Source organism: Daucus carota, chromosome 9, assembly GCF_001625215.2.
Source record: "Daucus carota subsp. sativus chromosome 9, DH1 v3.0, whole genome shotgun sequence".
Taxonomy (NCBI): domain Eukaryota; kingdom Viridiplantae; phylum Streptophyta; class Magnoliopsida; order Apiales; family Apiaceae; genus Daucus; species Daucus carota.
The window spans coordinates 39,167,232-39,186,400 of record NC_030389.2 but is presented as its reverse complement, the minus strand read 5'-3'; the positions used below and the strand labels follow the sequence as shown (position 1 = coordinate 39,186,400).

Below are 19,169 nucleotides of genomic sequence, written 5' to 3'. Positions count from 1 at the left end.
ATCAACTTCATCACTGATCTCCGCGGCTGTCTCAACTGGCTCATTAAACTCGCTTAATGGTATCAAACTCATTACTGCCGTTAAAAAAGATAACGGAAATATAGACGGAATGACAGATTGGCAGTACCGTTTGATATGTGGTAGGCCACATAATTTGAAGTTTATATGAAAATAAAGTATGCAATCTTTTTATTAAATTAATTTTAGAATATAATTATCTAAATAAATGCATGGAACTAAATTTTAAGACATAATTAACTAAACATCCAAGATTAACTTTTATGTTTTTTATTAGATTATAATTATTTTTGAATAATATTGAAGTGTTTTCTCTTTTAATAAATTTTATTTATGAATATATTATTGTTGGAAAAAAAATATTTTAATTTTTTTTATATCACTAACTTTTTTTATTAATGTGCCACGTCAACCGCCAATCTGTTATTCTGTCTATACTTCCGTTACTATTTTTAACGACAGTGATGAGTTTGATACCATTAAGCTAGTTTAATGAGTCACTTGAGACCCTGTAGAGATTAGTGATGAAGTTGATACCATTTATCGATTTTAATAATTAACCCGTTTCTAATTAATGATATTTTGATTTGAGGTGGTTGTTGAAAGTTCTTGTACAACTCATTTTATTCCATAAATACTTGAATAATATAGATTCAGACTACCGATTTAGTTTTACTCAACTTCTATTACATCAGAAAATTGAAAGTCATATTTATTTAGAATATGAGTACTTCTATAAAATTTGTAACCACTTTTTAATGTCAAATTTCAGATATTATTTGAGATTAGTTATACCACATGAAAAAGATTTATATGGATATATATTATTATTATTTAAAAATAAATATGTATATTGCTTGACGTAAAACACATAGTGGATTTGTTTCTGTCTTTTGTTGAATCTTTTTCACCGATCGATAGATAATTTGATAAGCCATTGATGATTTTTTTTCCGTGTTTCAGAATATGGTTAACCAACATGTTAACTAATCGATTACGATAAATTGGATCGGGTTTTGCAGTTTTTTCTTCTGCAGTACCTCGACGTGACATGAGCGTGGAGGGGTTCAATAATCCGTTTTATTTTTTTATAAAGGCTAAAATCACTTTTTTTTGACTTTTTTAGTCCATATTGTAGGGTGGTTCTCGAAAGAAAGATCTCACTCCAAGCCGTACATACAACTTTCATCGAATACGGCTTTCCGCATAATTCTATATGCATCTATAAAATCGAGTATGGAATTCTGTTTACTCACTTTAAATTGAGTATCGGTTTCCCTCCTTTTCCTGCTATGATTGGAAATCCTGTATTTTACATATCCATACGATTTAATCCTTGGGTTTCCGAAATGGCGTAAAAACGAATCACTGCTCCTTGACTCGGACCTGTTCTAAAAAAGTCTAGGTATTTAAATTTAATGTTATAATTCTAAATTTTGTGTAAACAAATAGGAATATAGATCTAACATAGTAATATTTAATTTTTACTGAAAAACAATAATTTTTATTCATGTTGGTGAGGGCTTCAATTTTTCTTTAACATTAGGCCTGATAAGTTCCATCTCAACAAAATATAATTATTTCCATGCTATGGAAGAAATGATGTATAGTTACATGTTCGCTAAGGGGTTTGTAAATTCCCATTCTGTGAGCTACCTGCCTGCTGAAAAAGCGAAAGTGGCTTGTGTGTGTATTTGCCTTTTGTACAGATAGCTGACTTGCATGCTATATTGATATGTTTTCTGACTTCTATGGGTGAGTTCTCAAGAATACCTAGCGCACAAATTTTTTTGATATCTGTTTTTTTTAACCGAGTACATATGTACAAATTGCAATAATGTTTGTATATATTATGAGTTTGGACATCATCAACTCAGATTTATGATTACGTTATCAAATCTTAAACAAGAAGAGATTATTGGAAATACTAAGTTGATGATGTGAATATATATATATTTATCAAAATCGGTTATTCTACAAATTTTATATAGTCAGTTATTCGTAGAAATTTAATATTTAAAAACAAAAATTTGTCTAAAAATATTTGTATGCAAAATTAAGATTTCTTGTTTTTCAATGAATTATTAAATAAATATTTAAAGTGTACACACATATATATTGTAAAAATATTATTTAGTAATGAATTTTATAAATTACTTGTGAATTTATAAACTCATCCATGTATATGCCACAAGGATACTATAAATGTGAATACTTTTGAACAAATTAATACTATAAAATTAACTACTTATGATTCACTTATTTTCTAACACAAGTGTAATATAATAATTGGTTTTTAATAATATTAATTTTCCCACACTATCGAACCTAAAAAAAGCATATAATGGGCCTAAATCATATGGGATATGTAATGGACCTAAAAATTTTGAACCTAGTTTGACTGGTGCATTATGTAGTTGGGCTTTATGGGCTCTGTCATTTATCCACGGCCTCCTAGCACCTTCAGGTATGTTCCAGAAATTTCCTATGTATCTATATAAACACTCTATTTTACAAGTGATTGGATATAATATTATAAACTCTAAATTAATTTATATAAACTTTTTTCTCATTATTGTTTTTGGTTTTAACACCACCGTCAAAAACATCAAAAACACTCAAATGTGTGGATTATTTGTTATTCTTTCTCCATCCATTAATCCTTATTGGAATGAGTGTATTATCCATTTGATAGATACGTGTGTATTATTTGTTATTCTTTCTCCATGCATTTGCTCTTCAAAATTTTATGGTATGTGTTTATGTATATGTATGATTGTGTTATCCATTCGATAGATTTGTGTGTGTGTGTATGTATATGGACATTCATTTTAATAAAGAAATAATGCTTATCTATTTTAATAACAACTCATAAAAAACCCCTTATAAAATGTTTTTTCATTTTCTTGGGAAGAATATAATTTTAATTCTTGATAAATGAAAACAGTAGTCAATTGTGCCTTTTAGCTTAAATAGGATATTAGTGAAAATATAAATATATATTTGTAATTATTTTGACATGATGTGAAGATATCATATTGATATAATCCATGAGCCTATAATTATGAATCTAAAATTATGTAGTTATTACTCTTCCTATGTAACTCCGCTCAAATTTTGATATTTAAAACTTTTTTATCGTCATTACAATTACTTATCAAATATGTTATACAAAATTATGAACTTTTTCTCAGGTAACTATAACTTTCCATTACCGTCTTTATAAACAATGAAGAATATGCTCCAATCAAATAACAGGTATGGATTCCAATTTTAATGACATGCTTATTAATATATAAATTTTAATAAAAAATTAAAATTAGTTTTGAATTGCTTGTATATAGTAGAATCACACACACAGATATAGATATATATATATATATATATATATATATATATATATATATATATATAAATTTTAATAAAAAATTAAAATTAGTTTTGAATTGCTTGTATATAGTAGAATCACACACACACACACACACATATATATATATATATATATATAATCATAATAAAATTGTATCTACGCATTATCTAAATAATAATCACCTAAGTTCTTTCTTTTTCATGTTTCATGGTACAGAGCTCTTGCACTCGATATTCTCAGTGTGGGAAAAGAAAATTGGAGCTACTGGTATAACATATCTAATTAGTATATATTCTTAACTTAGCTATGTAAAATTATATATTAATTATCATTTTATTATGTATTTATATTTCGGATTGCTACGGAATATCATATTCCCCTACCAGTGGTTTCCAAATGCATAGTACTATTTTTCAAGATATTGCATAGAGGGTTTTGAGGATAACTTGTAAACCAATTTAGCATTTTGAGTAGTTGTCTTATATATTTGTTCTTTAAATTTGTTTATTTTGTACAGGCTCATAGTGTTTTATTTTAGTTTAGCCCAATTGTTAGTGGAGTTATTTGTTGACCACATAAGGGCCTTTTTATGACCTCTTGTGTATAAATATTCTTACTTGTATTATAAAATACAATTATGTTAAATTGAAGACACCAATTTAAATATTTATTATTATGCAATTATATGTTTTAGTTTGTAACAATGTTATCGATTCTTGAAGAAGTCTAATTTTCACAATCCCATATTTTAGTTTCTATATAAAAATGTTATCAATTTCGAGAACAAATATTTAATTTCATCCACAATAATATCAATAAAAGGTTTATTTTTTTTAAAAAAAAATGCCCGGCACTTATTTTGGTAGAATATGGGGAATCTAACATGGATGCTAGATTAATGAGCCGGTTACTATGTAACCTCCCATTTTCTAATTACAACAATTATTTATCATATTTATTATTTTTATCTGAAAAATGTTAATCCAGTTTTAGCTATTAATTAAAATATTTTTCATCTTTCATTTATACTGCATACTTGGACATATGGTGAATTTTATTTTTCCTGAGATGGTTAATGAAAATCATTTATTTCTAGTAGCACCACATAATATTATTTAGACTAATTAATTGTTCGATACTAGCATATATGAAAATTATGTGATTGACCTTGCTAGTTTAAATTGCAAAAAGATTATAATTTACCATATTTTTTTATGTGGCCGGGATGCAGGTTAGGTAGCATTTGATGGACCATTTATATTTCACAAGAATTGGGTTGAGACAATTGACTTCATGAATATTTTAATAACATATGTTGTGTATATATTGGAGTAACATGGTATCTTGACTTCAACAAATATATTTAAATTTTCAATTGGTACCTGAAATAAACTTGAATTGTCAAAGATTGTTCAATTTTATTTTTGTTGACAATGATTAGTCTTGTGATTGATTGATACAAGGATAGTTATCAATATATACTCATTTTGCCCAAACGTTCATTTACAAGATTGCAATAAGGCGTTTGTGTATTAAAATATCATCAGGAAGAGTTAAGCGTGATTTATATATATGAGACCTCCTGGTCGAGTTAATTACTTATAAGTGGAGTGGAGTAAAGAAAAGTTTTTCGCGCCAATGGAGACTAGACTCGATAGTTCATGTGAATCAAGCTAAAATAGGACATCGTGACTATAACAACACATGAGGATCCCGATGAGAACTATATGATCCATATCAAACTAGGAAAACCTCATGTAGCCAAAGATTGAAGTCCAAATTTTGTATGTAATCATGCTTGAATTTGTATGATCACACCAACTTTTATGGTATATTTACTTTTAATTTATTGTAGAATTTTATGTACCTAAATAAACAACATGATGATGCAAGTAAAAAATTTCTTATTGAATTAAAATAGTTGAGAGTATTCACTTATTTTCTTTTAAAATCAAGAGTGATTGACACTTTGCACCCCTTATGTTTAGGCGCTTTTTCGATTTGGTCTCAAACTATTTTTTTTGGCAGTATGCACCCTAAAGTTTGAAAAGCGCTTCACTTTGCACCCCTTTGACTAATCTCCGTTAATTGACCGTTAAAGTTAACAGATTTCAGATTTTCACTTTGCACCCCACAATTTTAATTTTTTTTCACGAGTGTTTTGAAATATTTTTTTTCCAAAAAAAAGGGTAAAACATAGATAGATTTACACACACGCGCGAGGTTAAATAGTCATATGAAAGATAAAATGACCAGGAAAAAAAAATCTAACATATGTATGATGTCTGGTATAAGATTTACTGAACATGCGTCATGGAAATATGGTTAAGTACTGAAGTTAGTTGAGGAAAGTGATTACCATGGAAAAGTACCACAGGAGACGAATGTGTATAGGAGGTTTGCTCCGCAAAAAATCACGACCGCAAGGGAACTCAACTATGTACCATCCAACTACTACCAGATATCTTGGCCATGCCCTTTTCCATAGCCGTGTCATGGATAGCGGTTTGCAATCTCTTGGCATCATCCCACCTCCCAGCCGAGAAGTAAATATTGGCCAGAAGTGAACGATAACTAGTAGTATCAGGCTCCAACTCAAAGCAATGCTTAGCAGCAATTTCCCTAAGTTCAATATTGTTATGTAAATTACAAGCAGAAAGTAATGATCCAAAACCCCAGCATGAGGCTGCATAGGCATGCTCTTTATTAAATCTCGGGCTTCTACTAACTTCCCTGCTTGACCAAGGAGATCAACCATGAGGCTGTAATGGTCTGCAGATGGAACAAGTCCATAGTTTTTCATGGAATTGAAGCAATGATAACCTTCTTCCACCAGACCAACATGACCGAAGGCAGTTAATAGTCCTGTGAAAGTTACTAAATTTGGAGAAAGTTTAGAATGTATCATCTCCTCAAACAACTCGATAGCGTCACTGTCCCGGCCATTTATGCCGCATCCCATTATCATAGCTGTATAAACAACCACATCTTTCTTTCGCAAACCACGGAATAACTCAAAAGCTTTATTCAAAACACTCATGAAAAAAAATTAAAATTGTGGGGTGCAAAGTGAAAACCTGAAATCTGTTAACTTTAACGGTCAATTAACGGAGATTGGTCAAAAGGGTGCAAAGCGAAGCGCTTTTCAAACTTCAGGGTGCATACTGCCAAAAAAAATTGTTTAAGACCAAATTGAAAAATCGCCTAAACATAAGGGGTGCAAAGTGTCAATCACTCTAAAATCAATGCTTTATGGAGTCAAGGTATTTAAGGATTTTTCTTTACATGATTAATACTTGTTTTTACTAAACTTTTGTTATGCTACAATTTAATTAATCCCGATTTTGTATGAACGGTAAATATAAATGCTATAACAAAATATGGTATATAATTAATAAATCTTCAACATTAGCGGTGGAATTACTAGAAATAAGAAAAAATGGACTGTATCACATATAATCAGTCTAGGAATTTGCAATTAAAAGATATTTATATTGTATGTCTAGTCAACCTTCAACATTTATAGAGTGGAACTTGATAGATATCAAAACCATAATATTTTGCAAACATCTTTAAACCAAAACTCCCTATCCATTTTAGAGTTGACATGAAGATAATATAACTCATTCCATGTATAACTCATGGACAGCTTAATTATATAAACATTAATGCAAACTGAGATCCTTACATAGATGAGTCACACACTGCACAAGAACCTGAAAAGTAATACAATGCATAAAACATAAAGGGAGCCTGCCCGAGCTAAGAACCAATCTTAATATTTTGATGAATCAATGGCGTACGTGGTCATTTGTTTATCTTTGTGAGACAGTAATGATGTAGAGGATGATCAGGAATGATAGCACCATGGAGGAAAAGATTGAGGTTAAAACCGAGAATCCAATGTGTCGACAGTAGGAATCATAGACATTGCAGATCTTGTGCCATCCTACATTTGAGTTTCCTTTGAGTCCTAAGTAGGCTACTTCACCTGAGGCTCCAGTTGCGGAAGCTAAAATACCTAGGAGTACGCATGACTTTGTGAATTTTGAAATCTTGCAAGTTCAAAAAAAAGTATGCAAGGGGTAAATTTTATTTTGAAAATTGTTGTGGGAGTTTCAATATACCGGCGTTTAGATTAAGGTTGGTAAATGAGAATGGGGTATGTGAATGGGTTTGATAGGAATGGCAATGGTATGGAAATCCAAGAGGTGATAAGGGTATGAATTATGATTTAACCACCTAAAATGATCGAGGTGACATTCCATATATACCACCAAATAACTAATTCGAACGCTTGTGCATGAGATTGAGGTTCCGATTGATCATTAACGGTGAACCAAATGGCCCTATGTATATATTCAACTTTATGATAAAATTGCTCAAGGTGACGGATCCAGATACCATACAGTAATTGTGACGACTCGGATATTTTAATATTATTTATTAGTTGTTTAAATTTTATGAAAGAGCGGGAATAAAATTTTATATTTTATTTCAATTTGTTGGATTTTCAAAAACAATTTTGTGAGTTACTGTAATTATGTGATTAATCGATTTAATTGTGTGATGTGTTAGATGTGCAGTTTTAACTGTTTATTTTCTGTGTGAGCGGTTAATTTAGAATTTGGATTTATTTATAGTTTTTATTAAATCAAAATTGTCTTTTGATTTCAAAATCAAAAGTTTGTTTTATTTGAGCCCAAAAATTTTATCGGATTTAAATTACCCAAAATATTTAAATTTTGGTATTTTTATATTTCTGAGCGATTTAAAAATATTTGAAAACTTGCAAATGATTATTTTAATTATTTGCACTTTAAAATGATTGAGCTTTATGTGTAAAAATAGAGAAAAGATTTTAAAAATATTATTTCTACAAATATTGAGTATTCGGGATATTTTAGTTTGATTTTTGAAAATATTTTCAAGCTCCTAAATTTAAAACTATTGCTAAATGTAGATGTTTATTCTGATTCGAGATGTGAACTGTTATTTATATAAACATATTTTAATAAGTATGTAGTGCTGGCAGTTACGTGTGTATAACGTGGCTATTCCTTGTTAATATATAAACCCAAAACTCATGAAACACCGAGAAAAACACAAAAACAGAGGCGTCGATCGATTTGGGGAAAACAGAGTAGAAGCTAGGGTTTCAATCTTTTAATCCAATTCGAGCACGATTCAGGTGAGGGTCGAGTTTATAAACATGCTTATATGTGTATGTATTACTTGTTTGTGATTGGAATTGTTGGGATTGAAAGGGATGGCCTGAACTAGCGGCGGCCGGAGTGGTGCGGTGGCTGGTGTTGGCTGATGAAAGAGATGGGTTGTATATGTGTTGGTGTTCGATCATGGAGTATGGGGCTGATTGTTTGTCGGAGGAAAAGGGAGGGCGACGGTAGGTAGTTGTTTGTTGGCTGGCCGGCGTTTGTATCTGCAGCAGAGAGAGCGGCAACCCCGCGTTGTTGGAACTCAGGATGGTGGCAGTCGAGTTGTGGGTGTTGGTTAGTAGTGGGGTGTTGCGCAGTTGAAGAGAGGCGGTGACAAGCGGCATGGACGTAGGTGGCCAGTGGGTCTGTTCGAGGGAGAGCGACCGGTGGCTGTGCGTGGGTAGGCCAGCGCCGCCGTGAGGCTGTGTTACCGCCGTGGGAATTTGGAGCTGTTTGAAGGGTGTCGAGATGCCAAGTCTGGCTGGGAATTTGCTTGTGTGAGGGGGCTGCTGCGTTTCCGGTAGTTGAGTAGATTGGAGCAGAATCGCAGGGGAAGTGAGGGACTGTTTTGAAGGAGATGATGGTGGTGAGTTGTTTTAGTTATTGTTGGCGTTTACAAAGTTACACTGGAGTCGTGGTGGAAGAAGCCGGGGCGGGACAGAACTTGGTTGTGGGTTGATTTGGATGTATTTGGTTTGTGGTGGGTTAGAAGATATAGATTGGGGCATGACGGAGGAGTAGTGGATTAATAGTTCAAGGTTGGTAACAAAAAGCATCAGCCAGTGAGACTGATAGAGATGGGGATGGAGATGGAAAAAAAGGCTTTGGATTTGTTATGTTTAGCTGCACCTGGCACCACCTGGAGGTGGTTGTTTTCGGTTTAGTTGTTAGCAGGGGGAGCAACTGTTGGCATGTTGTGATGGTGCATGTTTGTATGAGTTGGAAATTGGTTGAGGTAAACTACTGGGTTGAGAGAGGGGAGGCTGCAGAAGGATGCAGTGGTGATTGTTGGAGTGGATTCAAATGGCCAGAAATCCGGCTATTGCTTATGAAACTAAACCAGATAGGCCGAGAGATAGATATTTTATTAATTAATTATGTATTGTTGAGTTATTATTATTATCGGTATTATTATTATTATCGGTTCAATTGATAATGATAATGATAAGTGATACTTTTAATAATCTTAATGATTAATAATTGATTAAATTATATTCTATTTCTGTCTCGAGTATTGACGAATAAAGGTTGTCCTTGAGATCGAATAATGCGAATTCTTGATTATATACAATATTGATATTGCCATCGATGAATGATACGTGTTTTATGACTTATCATATGCGAGTAATATGTGATGCTTTAAGAATTTGCATCTAGAGTTTAATTTTAAATAGTTGGAATGTGAATGGAATTACAAATTGTATTATTATTATTAAAATAATACGTGTTTAGTGTCAAAGATTATTTTCGGGCTTTGATTGTTTTGACATTGTGATGTATATTTATATTTTTGGACATAGATTGTTGTGTTATTGAGTTGGGGTTTGCTCGATTTTAAAATACATGATGTCCAAAATTATATTATTTTATTAATTTAGTTTGATGAGATTTTGAGTTGATGTGAGGTGTGATTGAATTACAATTGGATTTGTGATTCAGATTAGTTTGGGTTATATTTTTGAAATGGATTATTGCCAGGGTTATATTGTCACTCTGTTAATTGTTTGTATATAATCAAAATATAAGATTATATACATGATTTATTAAATTATATTTATATTTATTTAAATATCAAAGCATGTAAATTATTTGATAAGTGCTTATGTGACGACGTGTTCAACTTTTTGACACAACGTGTATATATTATTTGTATATAATATATTTATATGGCGAAGGGTAGTAATATAATTTCGATTCTGCAAGTTAAACGATGCTCTGGATTATTCTTCAACTGAAGTATTGTTACTGTCATAAATAGTCGATCGAGACGTGTACATCAGCGACTTTCAGAAGCCAGAAATTAGTGATGCAAATCAAGCCAGAAATAATTTGATAAGGCGATATTGTGCCGTGAGATAGTCCAATAGAGTGTAGTGATGTCAGAGAGTAGCAATTGAGGCCAAGTTAGGAATCTCGAGTAGTGTGACCGAGTTGTCACCTATTTTTTTATCAGAGGCAAGTATTTCTATTCTTCTCTTTTATTTAAAGAGCAAGTATTTTAACTCTCTCTTTTGATAATGCAGTTTTCTATTTATGCATGACTTGTATTTCCCACAAGCATTCATACCTTTATATTGTGAATTAAAATATCGAATATCTTTAGTTCGATACTTTTTACTGTTATATGTGCAGTGACAACTTTATTTGAAAAACATTCTGATTATTTTAATCAGTTTTCTAGAAAGATTATTGTCTGAGTTACTTTACAATTTGGAACTATTGATGACTCTAGAGTAGTCATATTTCGATACTACAATATATGCCTGGTATCCTGTCCCAGACATAAACCCTAGATTTTAAATAACTAAATAACTCTGTTGATTGCTTTTCACCGTATTGTGGTGGATTTAAAACTATACTCAGACTTTAATGAAATTTATTTTGACAGTATTTTGAGTTTGAAAACTAAAGAGTTTTCTGGAAAAGTTTCGAAATGATGATTTTATGGTGTATGGGGCTATTTAATACTCCAGCCAGATAGACCAGCAAAATGTTGTGTTAATAATAGATGATTAGTCATCTGCTTCTGGAAGAAATCAGAAGATTTCTTTGTTTTTGCGTAAGAGACCGAGACGGCGGTCCAGCGGAGGGCTATTTGGGTATTATTGAAATATTATAATACTTTTCTGCCAAAGGCCAATGTGTTGCCTTGTATTGGTACCTATTTTGAGACATGTTTCCACGAAACATGCCCGGTATTATCACACGGGTTGATCAACTGTGATAGTACGCCGTTGTTTAAAACCTGGTCATTATTGTTTAAGCTTGTGATAGCTTATGTTACTGTCAAATATATTTTGTGATTTTCAAGCATATTGATATATATGTTTGATAACTTTTGAGTTACAACTGTTGTGATTTACTTCAAAAGTTTGTTTTATTTCAAATACTCTGATTTAATTCAAAAGAAATTATATCTTGTGGCTCTTTCCTTTTATATTATCTTGCTGAGCATCTTCGCTCACTCTTGCTATTATTTCTAATCCTTTCAGCTAAGGATTAAGTTGATCACCTGTATAAGCTGCGCGTGAGACTGATTCTAGGCGAGATTGCCAGGGAGGTGTCTACAAGAGTAGTTCTGGTTAGAATTGATTTATCCAGTTCAGTTGTACAATAGATTTATTTATTTGGTTATCAGTTACTCTTGTTATCGAGGTTTAACTGATAATGTAGTTTAAGTTGTAATAAGAGTTGATAGTTTTGGTTTCTGATTTCAGTGCTGTAACCTATTAGCGATCCTGTTTTTAGGGGGTCAAAGTGATTTTTATTTGAATCTCTTTTAAAATGTTCAGATTTTCAAATATCTGTTTTACCTTTTTCCGCAAATACAGGTTTTTAAATGATTTTTGTTTTAGTGGCACCAAATCCAGACCCCCGGATTTTGGGGATGTCACAGTTGGTATCAGAGCTATAGGTTATAAGTAATTGAAATCAGAATGTAGGATGTGATAGGATTATGTTTAGTGGAACCTTATATAGAGGTAAGTTAAGACTATTGGTTGTAGTCATTGTTGATGGAATTGAGATTGAGATTGGAGTAGTGATTCTGAGTAATCATTTGGATATCCTAGTTTCCAGTTCTAGAACTAGTGAGTTTGGATTTGAGGGAAACATGGTAGAATCTTCAATTTCCAATCTTTTTGAACTTGAGGTTGACTTTTTGAGTAACCAATGTCAGCTAGACTCGTGAGTCTAGTCTAGAATGTTTCTTTTCATCTCTACCACTTCTTGAGTATTGGTAGAGGATCATTTATTGATTTTCTAGAGACACATATAGAATGAGTATGAGATTGTTGGGTCAGAATGAGATGCCATGTGTATAGTTCTTAGTTTGAGAGCTTGTTTAGATTTCGTGTTAGACTACTCGATATAGTATCTTTAAGTAGGTTGCACCATCAACACTTAGTGATGATGAGGGTACAAGACTGAATAAGATTTCTGACTATATATGCGATGCCGACCGGGACTTTTGAAGATCGTGGATATCTATAATGAAATCTTCAAATACTGTCAATGATATTATATGGAAGCGATCACGAATAACGTCAAGAAGAATTGTTAGAATCGAAACAAGCCATCAGAGTAATCAATCGAGAAGACATCTGTGGGAATATTGGCAATACCTTCCTCATTACTGATTATTTTTCCAATCAATGAATTGTTTTAACATCTCTTTCATAAGGATGTTTATTAAAAAGCAAATACTCTCTCTTGAGATGTATTATTTTCCTTGTGTTACTCGTATTTGGATTAAAGTGTGATAGAGGCTGATATAATTCCTACTTTTAGGTTGTGCAAGGCTCTGTCACATTGTGATAATTCAAAATTCATTTTCTCTGAGTGGTGAATAATTCTTAATTCAATTTATCACCACTCGTTAAGTATAATGATTTTTCCGGTTATTCTTTTCCTCCGAAATTAACATCTTTGGATTTTTTATTTTTTCACTTTTAATCCAATGTATGCATTAGAGATTGATTTGTCTTGATTCGTCGAAAGACAATTATTAATTACTTCATTTTTGAATCCCTTTCAGATTTCTCTACTCTAACTGAGATGAACAACCCTATTATAGGGGACACAAGGACTATCTGTCTGTGTGATAGAAGTTTGATGGGACGCCATCACTTGTGTGTTGTGCATTACAAGAAGGCTAATTACCTTTAGTAGTATCTTCCGCAAGATACGCAACATTGAGTTCTCTAGATCATATTGATCTCTCAGTAATTCTTCATTTCAAATCAGTTTCGCTTTGCAAACTCATACGACTGATGTTGCTTTGATATTTAAATTTGAGGGTACGCCAACTAGATTTAATGAGCTAACCTGCCAATATATTTCAAGATTTCATAAAGAACTACAACTATAGAAGCGGATCATGATGCAACTGGCAAGCATGCTCTCGTTTTCTCTTCGTGGATTCCGAGGACGGAATCCTTATAAGGGGGGAAGTCTGTGACGACTCGGATATTTTAATATTATTTATTAGTTGTTTAAATTTTATGAAAGAGCGGGAATAAAATTTTATATTTTATTTCAATTTGTTGGATTTTCAAAAACAATTTTGTGAGTTACTGTAATTATGTGATTAATCGATTTAATTGTGTGATGTGTTAGATGTGCAGTTTTAACTGTTTATTTTCTGTGTGAGCGGTTAATTTAGAATTTGGATTTATTTATAGTTTTTATTAAATCAAAATTGTCTTTTGATTTCAAAATCAAAAGTTTGTTTTATTTGAGCCCAAAAATTTTATCGGATTTAAATTACCCAAAATATTTAAATTTTGGTATTTTTATATTTCTGAGCGATTTAAAAATATTTGAAAACTTGCAAATGATTATTTTAATTATTTGCACTTTAAAATGATTGAGCTTTATGTGTAAAAATAGAGAAAAGATTTTAAAAATATTATTTCTACAAATATTGAGTATTCGGGATATTTTAGTTTGATTTTTGAAAATATTTTCAAGCTCCTAAATTTAAAACTATTGCTAAATGTAGATGTTTATTCTGATTCGAGATGTGAACTGTTATTTATATAAACATATTTTAATAAGTATGTAGTGCTGGCAGTTACGTGTGTATAACGTGGCTATTCCTTGTTAATATATAAACCCAAAACTCATGAAACACCGAGAAAAACACAAAAACAGAGGCGTCGATCGATTTGGGGAAAACAGAGTAGAAGCTAGGGTTTCAATCTTTTAATCCAATTCGAGCACGATTCAGGTGAGGGTCGAGTTTATAAACATGCTTATATGTGTATGTATTACTTGTTTGTGATTGGAATTGTTGGGATTGAAAGGGATGGCCTGAACTAGCGGCGGCCGGAGTGGTGCGGTGGCTGGTGTTGGCTGATGAAAGAGATGGGTTGTATATGTGTTGGTGTTCGATCATGGAGTATGGGGCTGATTGTTTGTCGGAGGAAAAGGGAGGGCGACGGTAGGTAGTTGTTTGTTGGCTGGCCGGCGTTTGTATCTGCAGCAGAGAGAGCGGCAACCCCGCGTTGTTGGAACTCAGGATGGTGGCAGTCGAGTTGTGGGTGTTGGTTAGTAGTGGGGTGTTGCGCAGTTGAAGAGAGGCGGTGACAAGCGGCATGGACGTAGGTGGCCAGTGGGTCTGTTCGAGGGAGAGCGACCGGTGGCTGTGCGTGGGTAGGCCAGCGCCGCCGTGAGGCTGTGTTACCGCCGTGGGAATTTGGAGCTGTTTGAAGGGTGTCGAGATGCCAAGTCTGGCTGGGAATTTGCTTGTGTGAGGGGGCTGCTGCGTTTCCGGTAGTTGAGTAGATTGGAGCAGAATCGCAGGGGAAGTGAGGGACTGTTTTGAAGGAGATGATGGTGGTGAGTTGTTTTAGTTATTGTTGGCGTTTACAAAGTTACACTGGAGTCGTGGTGGAAGAAGCCGGGGCGGGACAGAACTTGGTTGTGGGTTGATTTGGATGTATTTGGTTTGTGGTGGGTTAGAAGATATAGATTGGGGCATGACGGAGGAGTAGTGGATTAATAGTTCAAGGTTGGTAACAAAAAGCATCAGCCAGTGAGACTGATAGAGATGGGGATGGAGATGGAAAAAAAGGCTTTGGATTTGTTATGTTTAGCTGCACCTGGCACCACCTGGAGGTGGTTGTTTTCGGTTTAGTTGTTAGCAGGGGGAGCAACTGTTGGCATGTTGTGATGGTGCATGTTTGTATGAGTTGGAAATTGGTTGAGGTAAACTACTGGGTTGAGAGAGGGGAGGCTGCAGAAGGATGCAGTGGTGATTGTTGGAGTGGATTCAAATGGCCAGAAATCCGGCTATTGCTTATGAAACTAAACCAGATAGGCCGAGAGATAGATATTTTATTAATTAATTATGTATTGTTGAGTTATTATTATTATCGGTATTATTATTATTATCGGTTCAATTGATAATGATAATGATAAGTGATACTTTTAATAATCTTAATGATTAATAATTGATTAAATTATATTCTATTTCTGTCTCGAGTATTGACGAATAAAGGTTGTCCTTGAGATCGAATAATGCGAATTCTTGATTATATACAATATTGATATTGCCATCGATGAATGATACGTGTTTTATGACTTATCATATGCGAGTAATATGTGATGCTTTAAGAATTTGCATCTAGAGTTTAATTTTAAATAGTTGGAATGTGAATGGAATTACAAATTGTATTATTATTATTAAAATAATACGTGTTTAGTGTCAAAGATTATTTTCGGGCTTTGATTGTTTTGACATTGTGATGTATATTTATATTTTTGGACATAGATTGTTGTGTTATTGAGTTGGGGTTTGCTCGATTTTAAAATACATGATGTCCAAAATTATATTATTTTATTAATTTAGTTTGATGAGATTTTGAGTTGATGTGAGGTGTGATTGAATTACAATTGGATTTGTGATTCAGATTAGTTTGGGTTATATTTTTGAAATGGATTATTGCCAGGGTTATATTGTCACTCTGTTAATTGTTTGTATATAATCAAAATATAAGATTATATACATGATTTATTAAATTATATTTATATTTATTTAAATATCAAAGCATGTAAATTATTTGATAAGTGCTTATGTGACGACGTGTTCAACTTTTTGACACAACGTGTATATATTATTTGTATATAATATATTTATATGGCGAAGGGTAGTAATATAATTTCGATTCTGCAAGTTAAACGATGCTCTGGATTATTCTTCAACTGAAGTATTGTTACTGTCATAAATAGTCGATCGAGACGTGTACATCAGCGACTTTCAGAAGCCAGAAATTAGTGATGCAAATCAAGCCAGAAATAATTTGATAAGGCGATATTGTGCCGTGAGATAGTCCAATAGAGTGTAGTGATGTCAGAGAGTAGCAATTGAGGCCAAGTTAGGAATCTCGAGTAGTGTGACCGAGTTGTCACCTATTTTTTTATCAGAGGCAAGTATTTCTATTCTTCTCTTTTATTTAAAGAGCAAGTATTTTAACTCTCTCTTTTGATAATGCAGTTTTCTATTTATGCATGACTTGTATTTCCCACAAGCATTCATACCTTTATATTGTGAATTAAAATATCGAATATCTTTAGTTCGATACTTTTTACTGTTATATGTGCAGTGACAACTTTATTTGAAAAACATTCTGATTATTTTAATCAGTTTTCTAGAAAGATTATTGTCTGAGTTACTTTACAATTTGGAACTATTGATGACTCTAGAGTAGTCATATTTCGATACTACAATATATGCCTGGTATCCTGTCCCAGACATAAACCCTAGATTTTAAATAACTAAATAACTCTGTTGATTGCTTTTCACCGTATTGTGGTGGATTTAAAACTATACTCAGACTTTAATGAAATTTATTTTGACAGTATTTTGAGTTTGAAAACTAAAGAGTTTTCTGGAAAAGTTTCGAAATGATGATTTTATGGTGTATGGGGCTATTTAATACTCCAGCCAGATAGACCAGCAAAATGTTGTGTTAATAATAGATGATTAGTCATCTGCTTCTGGAAGAAATCAGAAGATTTCTTTGTTTTTGCGTAAGAGACCGAGACGGCGGTCCAGCGGAGGGCTATTTGGGTATTATTGAAATATTATAATACTTTTCTGCCAAAGGCCAATGTGTTGCCTTGTATTGGTACCTATTTTGAGACATGTTTCCACGAAACATGCCCGGTATTATCACACGGGTTGATCAACTGTGATAGTACGCCGTTGTTTAAAACCTGGTCATTATTGTTTAAGCTTGTGATAGCTTATGTTACTGTCAAATATATTTTGTGATTTTCAAGCATATTGATATATATGTTTGATAACTTTTGAGTTACAACTGTTGTGATTTACTTCAAAAGTTTGTTTTATTTCAAATACTCTGATTTAATTCAAAAGAAATTATATCTTGTGGCTCTTTCCTTTTATATTATCTTGCTGAGCATCTTCGCTCACTCTTGCTATTATTTCTAATCCTTTCAGCTAAGGATTAAGTTGATCACCTGTATAAGCTGCGCGTGAGACTGATTCTAGGCGAGATTGCCAGGGAGGTGTCTACAAGAGTAGTTCTGGTTAGAATTGATTTATCCAGTTCAGTTGTACAATAGATTTATTTATTTGGTTATCAGTTACTCTTGTTATCGAGGTTTAACTGATAATGTAGTTTAAGTTGTAATAAGAGTTGATAGTTTTGGTTTCTGATTTCAGTGCTGTAACCTATTAGCGATCCTGTTTTTAGGGGGTCAAAGTGATTTTTATTTGAATCTCTTTTAAAATGTTCAGATTTTCAAATATCTGTTTTACCTTTTTCCGCAAATACAGGTTTTTAAATGATTTTTGTTTTAGTGGCACCAAATCCAGACCCCCGGATTTTGGGGATGTCACAGTAATAATGGTGATCAACGCAAATACTTGCATGCCACAAAGTCCCTGGTGTCGTCTGCCACATAACATTTCTCATTACAATTTAGTCAGCAATTAACACTGAATTTATATAATATTATTAAAATGTCATACTTTTGTTTGCGAATATTTCTAATGTTCAACATGTTACATACTAAATTATGAAACATATTTTCTGAGGTACCTCTAATGATTTCTTACGATCTCGGTATATAATAAAGATGATGCTCCAACCACTAAACTATCCCTTCCATTAAGTTCTACCCAAATTACAGCTTTCGCTGCTCATAGTCAAAGAATCCAAGCTCCCATACATGAGGGGATTTTATGGCTCGTTGTGTCCAAATTTGTGGCCTAAAACACTTTTGCGGTTTCAACCCAGCTATGATGAGTGTGCTATAATTACTCAATCAAATAACAAGGGAAGGTTTGTTTCAAAAATTTAGAGTTTCCTAATGCCAGGGAGCAGGGCATATACTACAATTTTGGATTCCCCCATGGTTTCTAATATAATAGGTCTTTGTTTCTATTACTAAGATGGGAGAATTCAGCTGAATATAGTAAATACTGCAGTGATATGCTGAACTGTAATTTTGGAGAGGAATTGGCAAGTGTTTGGTGTCTAGTGTTTATCAATGTCCAGGTGTTGAATGGAAGTTCCAACAACTTAAGTACAGTTCATCTGAAAATAATAGAAAAAAGAGATTTAATATTCACCATTTTCTAATTTTTCAATCTCAAGATATACCAAACAACATTAACTTTTTCATCCAAAATTATGCATGCAACGTCAGGATGCCTAGATTGGAGTTGTCAATATATGTCACTTCTAAGTTTTCGAGAAAATTATATTCTAATGAGTCACATTTCTACCTCACTTCTAAATTTTAAAAGAAGTTATGTTTAACAAAAGAAATGGGTGTTATCTAACATAAAACAAATTATAAATAGATATATA

The 19,169-nt window shown here is 32.7% G+C and overlaps 2 long non-coding RNA genes across 2 annotated transcripts; both read left to right on the top strand.

Moving 5' to 3' along the window:
• The first annotated feature begins 8,436 nt into the window (after positions 1 to 8,436).
• Positions 8,437 to 12,115, top strand: LOC135149142 (uncharacterized). The gene is made up of 2 exons (XR_010287282.1): positions 8,437 to 9,851; positions 10,583 to 12,115. It is a non-coding gene; the product is annotated as an uncharacterized LOC135149142 (long non-coding RNA).
• A 2,296-nt stretch (positions 12,116 to 14,411) lies between these two features.
• On the top strand, positions 14,412 to 18,090 carry LOC135149140 (uncharacterized). Its single transcript, XR_010287281.1, has 2 exons — positions 14,412 to 15,826; positions 16,558 to 18,090. It is a non-coding gene; the product is annotated as an uncharacterized LOC135149140 (long non-coding RNA).
• Positions 18,091 to 19,169: the final 1,079 nt, after the last annotated feature.